Here is a 12,454-nt window from a genome sequence, read left to right on the forward strand (position 1 = left end):
TGGAGCTTGAAATTTAAAATCAGCCAAACTTGAGAAGTTACTGTCTAAATACAAGTTTGACAACACCAAGTTCACGAATTAATTTTGAGTAATCTAGCTAAGACCTGGTACCATGTTCTAGCCATTATGGATAGCCTGATATGCCCTCTTTAGCATAGTGAAGGTGGTTTAGCTTCAACTCCGATAGTTTAGTTTTTATGGATGCTTTAAAATTCATGCATGCACACAGTCACTGGCTGACTAGCCTACGCGCGAGGTCTCCACACGTGGCTGCTCTACGTCGCCATGTAGCCATGCCCTGCATGCCCGCACTGCTGCATGCTAGCCAGCCGAGGCCGACCTGGCCTAGCCGTGGCCCTGCTATGGCTTGGCCGCTCCGACCATAGCGCTCGCTGCCGACTAGCCGTGGGCCATGGTGCCCCGTAGGCCACCACTGCCCTACCTACTACCGCCGCTGCCCTGCACTTTACTGCCCTCCCTGCTTCGCAATGCCGCGCTGTTGCTGCTACCACTACAACTCGCTACCGCGCATGTGGGCTAGCCCTTGCTTCCTTGCACCGTCTTCTCACCATTATGGCTTTGTGCCGCACTTTGCTTGGTCTCAGCTGGGGACACACGTGCACGTTCCCTCTGACCACATTCAACCAGCATGGTGGCAACCCTTCCTAGTAGCCATTCGTGCTCAACCAGCTACATCACTAGCCTCACCTTGACTCCCTCTTCATCCTATGGTCGTCAGCTATACCTCTACCGCTGTCCCAGCACCGCTAGCGTGGTCATGTCAGCGTGGCTCATCGTCGAGCACACCGCACGCACGTGGCTAGCCCGGCTCAGGTAGTCTCTGGCCAAACCATCACCTCAACTAGGTCCACGGTAAGCTCCTGATGCTCACTCGCTAGTTGGTTAGGTCTGTAGCTACCCTAGTGCACCAAAATGACAGCACCGCCACCGTGGATGGTCGTGCACCACTGCCACCCGCACTAGTGTGTCCTGCTGCCCCTCACTGCCACTTAGTGTAGGCGCTTAGGTCGTAGATGGCGGTTGACCCTTTAGGTAGGTCCACGTGAACCCTAGATGGCCAGCATGGCCGACCAGTGCCAGTGCTCGCCACACCGCCACTCGCCCTGCCTCAGGGGTGTGTGTGTGTGGAAGAATTAAGAAAAGCCTAGGGGATTAAGTGCAAAGGTCAGAGAGAGAAAGAAATACTAAAAAGATAGTGATGTAGTTTAGAGCAAGTATGAGGTCTCTTTTGTAAAAATGCCAGCGCGCGCGGAGGCTCCCCCGCCGTGGGCCTCTTCCGCGCGTGGACCACGCCCGTGTTGGGCCGCGCTGGGCCAGTTCGCTTCCTCTTTTTCATAAAGAATTAGAAATAGCTTTTTATTTTTAATTGTGAGCCAGTTTTGTTTAATTAATATAAAATCGTATAGGTGTCAAAAAAATCATGAAACTAATTTTATTAGGTTCCACAAATTATTGTCTATTTGTTAGTGAAGTTGGTTCATACATATCTGTGTTTATGTGGAGAGCTATTAAATCATTTGAAAGTGTTTAATATTGTTAGGTTAATTATTGTAGGATTTTTTGTGGTAAATTGGTGATAGCTTTGATCCTAAAATTTTTACAGTAGCTTCATTGTATTATTATGTGCTGACCATAATTTTTGTAGCCTTAGACTAGACTAAACATTAGGGTAGTTAAATGTTCCTTTTTTAAATCTACATTAAAGCTTTAATAGAAATAGAGGCATACCATTAATTTGTGAAACTAGGTGCTTGTTAGTTGAACTCAATACTTTGCTTGATGAAGATGATAGTTAGCTTAGTATCTTAGTCATTAGAGTTAGTTTAGTAGCTTTATATGCGTATTCCTATTTTAAGAGTTGCTGTTGCCTAAATACTAAATAGCTACATCATCGTCATCGCATGCATATAGAGAACGAGTCGGCAGAGATCGTGCCCACCGATGAGCACGAGTTTGAGGAGATCATCGAGGAGTACGAGGAGATTCTCATGCAAAAGGAGGTCCTAGAACCACCACTGACTGACTCAGCTGACACCGCGCCTACCCATGGCAAGCCCCGGTGCATAACCCCTAATATTCTGCACTTTATTTTATGTGATGTGCATTTACATTACCGGAATTTTATGGAAACCACATGCATAGATATATCTATCCTATGAGTCTTACTAGTGCAGGTTCGAGTAGCTGCTATGCTTAGGTTTTCGGTAGCGTGAGTAACCTACCATTACTCACAATAGGTGATTATTATAATTACTCTCATGATAAAAATGATGAAAGGAAAATGGAGACTGGGCAAGGATATGGTATGGGTTATGGTGGGTGTGACGAGTTGTGTCCCGCGGCCATGGGGCTTAGCTTGGTTATACTATTTTCCTTGTCCATGTCGATTAAGGATCGTCCACTGCTGTGGATGATAGTCAGGTCACATACTTATTATCCTGAGCACATACTTGCTTATGGGAGCGAGAAAGCTCGTTACACTCTTATCGTGGGTTCCAGCTCTTTTTGGACTGACTGATTGGAGGTGGGGAAAAGTGGAGGTCTAAGCACCAAACTGAGACTAGGTCACAAGTGTGGGGGCTTGGAGTCCAAGTTTGGACAGGGACTTGGACCCTTCGACAGGAGTGGAATGGGTTGGTCTTGTTTGTGTCTGGGGTACAAACGAAGCGTGTGTTTTGGGGTACCCAGCTGGGATACATTGGTTCATGAATCACTGTTTCCGTGAGATGGTACGACTTGGCTATGGTCTAATACTGTAGTAAGAACTGGAATATGAAAGATGGTAAATTAGTTCTGATTGCTCAACCCTTGTTTGAAAGTAGAACATGTGCTTACCTAGAATGGTTAGCTAATGAAGTAATCATGACTGCTAATAAAACTTGATTGTAAGGATAAAAAATTAGTAATACTTTCCGCAAACAAAAAGAAAACAACAAACCCATATTGCCTATCATACCCCTTGGAGTCGGGAAACTATTCCCTCTAGTCGGGTAAGTCTTACGAGTACATTGTGTACTCAGGGTTTATTTACCCCTGTTGCAGGTGCAGCTTGAGGAGTAGCTCTTATGTGGAGGATTTTTCTGGTGGGCACAGACGGATCCTTGTATCGTTTCCGCTAGATGTTTATTTTCATTCCGCTGTTTAATTATCGCACTCTGAACTCTGGTATTGTAATAAATAATTTCCAAGAACTCTTGCTGTATGAAATAGACAAAGTATTATAAACTTGTACTCATTATTGAATTCTAGAGGTCAAACGTGGATTGATTCGAGTTCTCCCTTGGGGTGGGCTCAACGGAACGGTCCGATGTAGCTAACTTTTGGGGTGCTTACTGTCTAGTGGAAGATGAGCGTCTCCGAAAGCGCGTTATTTTGGGCGGTTCTGCCACAATTTTAAATGGGGAAACTCACAAGAAAATGCTTTTCAAGAATTAAAGAAACGTTTGACTAAAGCACCATTACTTGTTCTTCCTGATTTCACAAAAACTTTTGGAGTAGAATGTGATGCTAGTGGAATTGGGATAGGAGTTTTAATGCAATAAGGAAAACCAGTAGCATATTTTAGTGAAAAATTGGGAGGTGATCAATTGAATTATTTTGTGTATGACAAAGAATTGTTTGCTCTGGTGAGTGTACTTGAAACATGGTAGCACTACTTATGGCCAAAAGAGTTTGTTATCCATTCCGATCATGAAGCTTTGAAGTACTTGAAAGGTCGAGCTAAGCTGAACCGTCGCCATGCCAAATGGGTTGAGTTCATCGAAACATTTCCATACATTGTGAAATACAAGAAAGGTAAGGACAATGTGGTTGTCGATGCTTTGTCTCGAAAAAGTGTGTTGCTCAACCAACTCGAGGTAAAGGTTTTGGGTCTTGAAAGTTTGAAAGATATGTATAATAATGATCCTGAATTTTGAGAACCATATAATCATTGTAAAGATGAAAAAGGTTGGGAAAAATATCACATACATGATGGATTTCTATTTAGAGCTAACAAGCTTTGTGTTCCAAATTCTTCGGTTAGATTGCTTTTGTTACAGGAATCACATGGAGGTGGACTAACAGGTCATTTTGGACAAAAGAAGACTTACAAACTGCTAGGTGATCATTTCTATTGGCCCAAGATGAGGAGAGATGTCATCAAATTTGTGGAGTGATGCGTCACCTATCACAAAGCTAAGTCAAAACTGAACTCTCATGGCTTATACACTCCTTTACCTGCTCCTAATATCCCTTGGGAAGACATAAGCTTGGACTTTATTTTGGGATTACCTAGAACTCAGAGAGGAAAGGATTCTATTTTTTGTTGTGGTTGATAGATTTTCAAAGATGGCTCATTTTATCCCTTGCAACAAGACCGACGATGCTTGACATATTGCTAATTTATTTTTTAGGGAAATTGTGAGGCTACATGGAATGCCCAGGACCATTGTGTCTAATCGAGATGTCAAGTTCGTGAGCTATTTTTGGAAAACGTTATGGGCCAAACTTGGAACCAAGCTCTTGTTCTCCACCACTTGTCGCCCTCAAACCGATGGACAAACTGAAGTGGTGAATCAAACATTGTCAATGTTGCTACGAATAATGATGAAAAAGAACTTGAAGATTTGGGAGGAATGCTTGCCACATGTGGAGTTTGCATATAACAGGGCAGTACACTCTACCACTAATATGTGTCCTTTTGAAATTGTATATGGTTTCAAACCTATTGCTCCGATAGATTTGTTTCCCCTTCCATTGCAGGAGAGAACCAACATGGAAGCTTCCAAGCGTGTTGCATATGTAAAGAAGATACATGAGAAGACCAAGGAAGCAATTGAACTCAAGGAAAGACGCAAGGCTACAAGTATGAACAAGCATAGGAAGAAAGTGTTATTCGAGCCCGGGGACTTGGTGTGGATACACTTGCGCAAGGATCCCTTTCCTCATCAGCACAAATCAAAATTGTTGCCACGAGGAGATGGTCCATTTCGTGTTCTTGAGAACATCAATGATAATGCATACAAGATAGATCTTCCAGCAAGTTACGGGGTGAGCAACACCTTCAAAGTTGCTGATTTATTACCATTAACAAGTGAAGACCCTTTAGAGTCGAGGATGAATCCTTTTCAAGGGGGGAGGATGATATGACCACGTCATCGAGCAACATGTTACAACCTCCAATTCAAGCTACACCAACTCAAGTCTCACCTACATCGACACCAGCCCAAGTCATTGATGGACCGGTTACACGTAGTCGAGCAAAGAAGCTACAATAAGAGGTGAACGTGGTACTTTATGAGATTCATTTTAACATTAATGAGAATTATATACTACCTAAGTCATGCACATTACTATTGCTCAGGTTCACCAAGGAGGAAGACAAGCACACATCAATAGATGATTACGTAGAAGAGCCATGCTCGGTCCAGCCTAGCATGATAGAACCGTCAAGAAGAATCAGTCATAACTTTTTATTCTCAAAATCTATGAAGGCCCATGAGGACTTGTTGGAAAGCTTGTCAAGTCTAGTTTCTATCCCAAGTGGTCTCAACTGATTTCGACTTTCCAATGTTGAGATACGACTGCATTAGTGAAGACAGGTCAGCAGGTCAACAATTTGCATGATGTTCAACTTTCCATGCAAAACTGTACCATTCTACATTATTTCGTGATGCATTCTGCACATGGTGTGAAAGCTTATCAAGTTAACTTTCCAACGCATCCAACGACACGTCATTTGGAAGTCCCAAGGTGAAGTTATTATCAAAACACTGAATACTACGCAGAAGACCAACAGCCATGCGGTAACTCTACAGGAATTCATTTCGTGGAACCCCTTTCACATAGTCTATCTTATCTTTTTTCATTTCGTGTTTTCACCTATCTAGGAGGGCTGTTCCTAGTATAAATACCCCATTGCTCTATAGCATTCTCAGACTTTTGATAATCGAAATACAGAAGCCCTTTGTTCAGTTGTGTGCTAACAAATATTGAGAGAGTGATCTCTACCCTTTGCTCTTGTGATTTCCTTCGCGGGATTACAGAAGTGGCGGCTTCATCCACTCCCAATTGGTGCTCCTACTCCCTTTGAGGTTTTCTTGATTGATTGTAGGTTGTGTTGGTCGGTTCCTAGAGAGTGTGGTTGGGCGAATCCTCGATTCAGGTTGCCGGTTAAAGACGGTGGTTGGCTTCAAGTATTATTTGTCAGGTTGCACTAGTTATCGCTGCTTGCAGCAAGTTATCTTGGCTTCTTTGAAGCTAGTTATCCGGTGTTCATCCTAAGATCGGGACCCCATGACATATCACCTAAGGGTTAACATATCACGAGTTGGTACTTGTGACGCTGACAATTAGGAGATGGACACTTTCGGTTGAATTTGAGATATAGGACAAGTTCTTACGAAGAATTTTTAATTGGCTCCTATTCACCCCCTCCCCTCTCTAGTCACCGTCTCGGTCCTTTAATTTCATTTAAGTAATTTTTTAGGTCAATGACCCAAAGTAATTAGAACTTGTGTCCCTAGCAACCGTCAATAGTTGAACAATCCATGAACAAGTTAAAGGAAAAGTTGAGACCAGATAGTCACGTGTATGGATAGGAAAAATATCATGACTCAACAAAGGTGTAGTTGATAATTAATTTCGTATGGCAATATTTTGCATGTTCTTTTGATGAAATGCCTTGATTTTTGCTGGTCAACCATTATGCAGTCCATCATCATTACATCATTCACCCAAGGGTGTTTCTTGCTAGAATTGCTTTGGAGATCTTCCTTATAGTGCTTCCAACTACACTGATGTTTATGCATATTTCGCCTATAGGCATGTTGATAATAAAATCAAACTCAGAACAACCATTTTTTATGCTCATAGACCTATATATGAAGCAAAAATCAATAAATGCAAATAATTGAAAATGTAAAAAATGATGTGAACGCAAACCGTTCAAAACCACAGTTCTATAGACAAATGTGTGTGTAATTTTTTTTAGTTGTGACTTGGAATTTTTGAATCTAGACTAGACTAGAAAATAGAAGCCCTGAAAACCAAATTCGTCTACTCTGTGTGTAAGCCACCTGGGCCTATTTCGTTGCGCATGTTACAATAAGGCTTCCGTCCTTAGCTCTGCACCAGCGGCCCGACCAAGTTCCCCCGTCAGCCCGATTCACTTGAATGGCGGGCCACCCTCGCAGGCCTGTCGGCTCAAATCGACGGAACGGAATAGGCTCCGTGGCCCCTGCTGCTAGTGGGCTAGTGGGCTAGTGGCACCTGCGGCGTTCCCGCGCGTAGAATCTGTCGGCACTAGAGCTCGCAATTAGTCGGAATAGTATAATGGTCGTCGTCGTCCGTCGATAGCGATTCATAAAAAAAATCGTTTCTCTCATAAGCTTGAGACCTGAGAGTGGCCACACGTACGCACATGCATATCCTATAATCCTAAGACGCCTGCCTGTCGAGTGGTAGGGCTGATGTGGAATGTTCTGATCCTACCTAGCAACTAGTAATGGCTCCGTTCACGTGTCTTTAAATCCGGTTTGATCCACTTCTTTTTTCATCCAGAATAGTATTTTTCTCTCACAGATTACTCTAAAATTCCTCCAAGCGAACGGGTCCATTGGCACATGGAAATTACGCGTTGCATCAAGCATATGCCCTACTTTCACAGTCGACTTTATGATCCGATATATATATATATATATATATATATATAGAGAGAGAGAGAGAGAGAGAGAGAGAGAGAGAGAGAGAGAGAGAGAGAGAGAGAGAGAGAGAGAGAGAGAGAGATGGCGGACAAGGCAACCAACAATCACATATATGGCGACATCTATCTGTCTATCCATCTGCTAGGAGCATCGTCCATCTTAATCCGCCACATTTGGCCTTTTCATTCCCTTCATTCTTGCTCCCACTGATATACTAATAATAAAAATACAAGAAATAATCAACTTAGAAACAGAGAAGTTTTCTCTGTTCGCTTGAGCTTATCACCTCGGCTTATCAGCCATGTTACCAGGGGCGGATCTATAGGGGGGTTGGGGTACAGCTGGTGCATCAATAAAAATATGGGGAGGGTGAGGGAGAAGAAGAGGAGGAGAAAAGAAGAAAAATGGAGAGAAAGATTAAGAAGAAGAGACCAGCCCCCCTTCAATCCTTTTCTGCATCCGCCACTGCATGTTACAGGGTTTTTCTCTCACAACAAATCAGCATCAGCCGGCTTATGAGCCGCAAAAACCATCATCCGAACAGATAACATTCCTTTGTTTTAAATTATAAGTCGCTGTTACTTTTTTTTTGTATATCCATTTTCTACTTATTTAGATATAATGTATGTCTAGATCCATAGCAAATTCTATGTATAAAAAAAAATTAAAGCGACTTATAATTTATAACGAAAAGTAGTTAAGATATTCTCAATAAAATGATGGACGTATTACATACTAAATACTATGTATAGACTTTGTCATCAGGAGCATCACGTACGGGAACGGACAGAAAGGCATGCCGCATGCATGCGCTTCTGAGCTCCTCCCGTTCTGCGTGCCCTTTTTTTTGGAGACTTTTCCCTGTGTGCCATTATAAAAGATCGTAATCCCCTGTGTGCCCCTGAAAAAATTCAACGGTCTTCAGCGCCACTACTCCAACTTTTTTGTGTCATCTATGCCACTTCCGTCAGTTTGGGCTCTGACGCCGTTAAACTGCAGGTGTGAAAAGACGAAAATGCCCTTAAGTTCAAATATGTTAATAATTTTTTTTTGAGCATCTTAACGACTTCAAATGAAAAAACTCAAAACTAGAAAGTTGTAGATCTCGTCGAGATCTATAATTTTCATATAAATTTTTTTTTTCATTTAATTTCGCAAAAAAAATAATATGATTTTTCTAAGATATATTAATCATATCAAATCATTTTTTTTTGCGAAATTAAATGAAAAAAAAAATTATATGAAAATTATAGATCTCGACGAGATCTACAACTTTCTAGTTTTGAGTTTTTTCATTTGAAGTCGTTAAGATGCTCAAAAATAATTAATAACATATTTGAACTTAAGGGCATTTTCGTCTTTTCACACCTGCAGTTTAACGGCGTTAGAGTCCAAACTGACGGAAGTGGCATGGATGACACGAAAAAGTTGGAGTAGTGGCGCTGAAGACCGCTGAATTTTTTCAAGGGCACACAGGGGATTACAATCTTTTATAATGGCACACAGGGAAAAGTCTCTTTTTTTTGTCTCTCTCTTTTCGTTTTTGGTATATGCAGCCGACCTTGCACCCTGGCATTGACAACACATTTGGATAGCGACGTGCGGAAGCGTTCTGCCACGCACTTTTCTGTTAAATCCTGTCCGCAGACCTAGTATAGCATGTGCGCACCAGCGCACTACACGTGATGGGAATATATATAGACGTCCTAACGACGTGCGGTTCATACAGAGTTGGATGTAAATGGATTGAATACGGACCTCGGATATCATTGATATTATATTCATTTTTATATTTTTATTTAGATTCGGATTCAAATATGGATAGCATCAACTATACCGGATAGAATATGATTGATATCGACATCATAAATATGTGATTTAAGTATTCGGATACGGATATGTTATCGGATGCTAAATATCCGGATTCGGATACGGACAGATTTAAACTCCTCTAAAATGATTCGGTCTCAAATACAGTCGAAAAATATCCGTACAATTTTCATTTTTACGTGAACGTTCACGCCCATATATAGACACTACTAGAGAACAGACTTTAAAACGATGTCCCAATTTAGCATTAGCCTCGGCATTTTGTGCCCCCGGGACTAAAGGACCCTTTAGTCCCGGTTGGTAATACCAACCGGGACTAAAGGTCCCTGCCCAACGGTCGTCCGCGGGGCAGGGATCTTTAGTCCCGGCTGGTATTACCAACCGGGACTAAAGGTTTACCTTTTGTCCCGGTTGGTAATACCAGCCGGGACTAAATCTTTTAGTCCCGGTTTGGGTGATTCCCCGGGAATAAAGATTAATCTTTAGTCCCGGTTTGGACCCCTAACCGGGACTAATTATCCCGGCCTATAATTCTGCTCAATTCTTCCTCCCCGAGCCCGAGCCATTCCATTATTCAAACTCACTGCCTCTGTTCTTCAGCTTGCTGTTGTTCTTGCACTCTCCCCCTCCATTGGTGTTGCTCTTCGATTTTGGAGGTAACAAACTTAATCCTCTTATGTTTTATCAGTAGCTTATCTCATTTTGCGATGTAGATGCATGTGTAACTTTATATGTTGGACTTTATTATGATTTTATATGTCATTTTTAGCTCAAAATCACATGATGATTTGCATATATGTTTGGATAAACAAAAGTTAAATTAGTTCATCAAAATCACACCTCGCTCGTCCTCGCTGGAGCACGCGCCATCCTCGTCCCCGGTGGCTTACGTGATCTTAGAATTAATTTTTCCATGAAATGAAAAACTTAGAAAATTGTTAGAAAATTGTAGAAAATCCGTACTAGTTGAACTTGCGGACCGTGTTCATCTCGGCGACCATATTCTCTGCCGAGCGGTAACGGACGTCAAGGAGGAGCTTTGATTCTACGAGAGAGAGCGGCAACGGTCGTGGAAGACCGTGTTCCCTTTCTCGTAGAATCGGAGCTCTTCCTTGGCCAAGTACGGTGCCGTCCGGTGGAGAAATGCTCGCCGAGATGATCACGTAAGCAAGGTCAACTAGTACGGATGGTTATTTATTGAAACATGTTTTTGAGCTATAATTTGATGGATATTTGATAACTTCAGACCTACAAATGTCATCTACAAATGTTACTATCCTCGGCAACCTAAACGCCCACGAGCTCGCCGATATCGAGCAGGTCACTTAGAATTATTTTTTCCATGAAATGAAATACTTAGAAATCATGCCTTTTATTTTTTAGAATTAAATTTTCCATGAAATGAAAAACTTAGAAAATGGTTAGAAAAATGTAGAAAATCCGTACTAGTTGAACTTGCGGATCGTGTTCAGGTCGGCGAGCATGTTCTCTGTCGAGCGGTAACGGACGTCAAGGAGGAGCTTTGATTCTATGAGGGAGAGCGGCAACGGTCGTGGAAGACCGTGTTCCCTTTCTCGTAGAATCGGAGCTCTTCCTTGGCCAAGTACGGTGCCGTCCGGTGGAGAAATGCTCGCCGAGTTGATCACGTAAGCAAGATCAACTAGTACGGATGGTTATTTATTGAAACATGTGAAATCCGTACTAGTTTTGTTTAAATATATCATTTTAGAAAATATGAAATTTACACTAGTTTGCAAAAATAAGTATAGAAAGTAGATGACAACTGTTACCGGATCCTCGGCCTCTCGTTCGGTTGCGAAACGACTGAGGCCAGAACTCCCTCTCATTATCTGCGGCAAGTGTAAGCAGAAGATTGTGATGGAGTACCGAGTCAAGAGACAGGGACCCAACAAGGGTCGTGTTTTCTACAAGTGCCCGGATCGCGATGTGAGTTTCTTACGTATTTTATAATTATGGCTAATTGACCTGCTTTTCTTGAATATTTTTGACTAAATATTTTTTGGCTTTAATTTCAGTGGGAGGGCAATGGATACGATGGTTGGTACTGGGAGGAAGATTATGCTACATACGTGCAGAATTTGGGTGCGCTTGAGGTAGCGGCTGCTACTGATGAGGCAGTGAGCCAGCAGGAGAAGCTTATTGATATTCAACAGAAGAATGATTTGTCTGTTTTAGTTGCGTACGATCACAAAATAATTATGTTACTGAAGTGCATTGTAGTTTTAGTTTGTTTAGTGATAGTTGGGATTGCTTACGTTGTAGCCAGGCTTAGTTAATTAATCAACCGTGTGTGTCATTTATGTTGTGTAATAAAATACTTAATTATGTTGATGAGTCACGACAAGCATTGCTTGAATCACGTGAACGAGAAAAATCTCTTGAGGCAAGAATGCAGGAGGAGATCAAGAGGCAAGTGCAGCTAGCAATGAGTCAAATGCAATCGCAATCAACGCCGGGAGTCACCATTAGCCCCGTTGGTCAGATGAAAAGCAGTTGTGCTTCTACGGAGCTGCCAGTTATTCAAGACGACGCTGGGTTGCGCTTCCCTGTTGATGACATTACCGAGCCTCTAACAAAATGTGAGCTGCACATTCCAGATGGTAATGCATCAATCATGGTGGCTGTCGGGGTTGTATCTCCAATAGACCGAACGAAGACACCAAGAATCCATGGGTCAGTTATTCAACCTGGATATGCTAGCGTCTCGGTCGATAGAGTGCTCAAAGGTTACAGCAATGTTCCTCTTGACATTGAAGGCGGTGATGGGGAGAAGACACTAGGAGAAACAGAGAAGACATTTATTCAATGGCGCAAACGCTTCATCATCATTCCTAGGGCGCCACCGCTTCCCCTACCTCACCCTAGGTACGAATGAAAGTGAATGAAATATTATTTTC

The sequence above is a fragment of the Miscanthus floridulus genome, chromosome 1, assembly GCF_019320115.1.
Source record: "Miscanthus floridulus cultivar M001 chromosome 1, ASM1932011v1, whole genome shotgun sequence".
Classification (NCBI taxonomy): Eukaryota; Viridiplantae; Streptophyta; class Magnoliopsida; order Poales; family Poaceae; genus Miscanthus; species Miscanthus floridulus.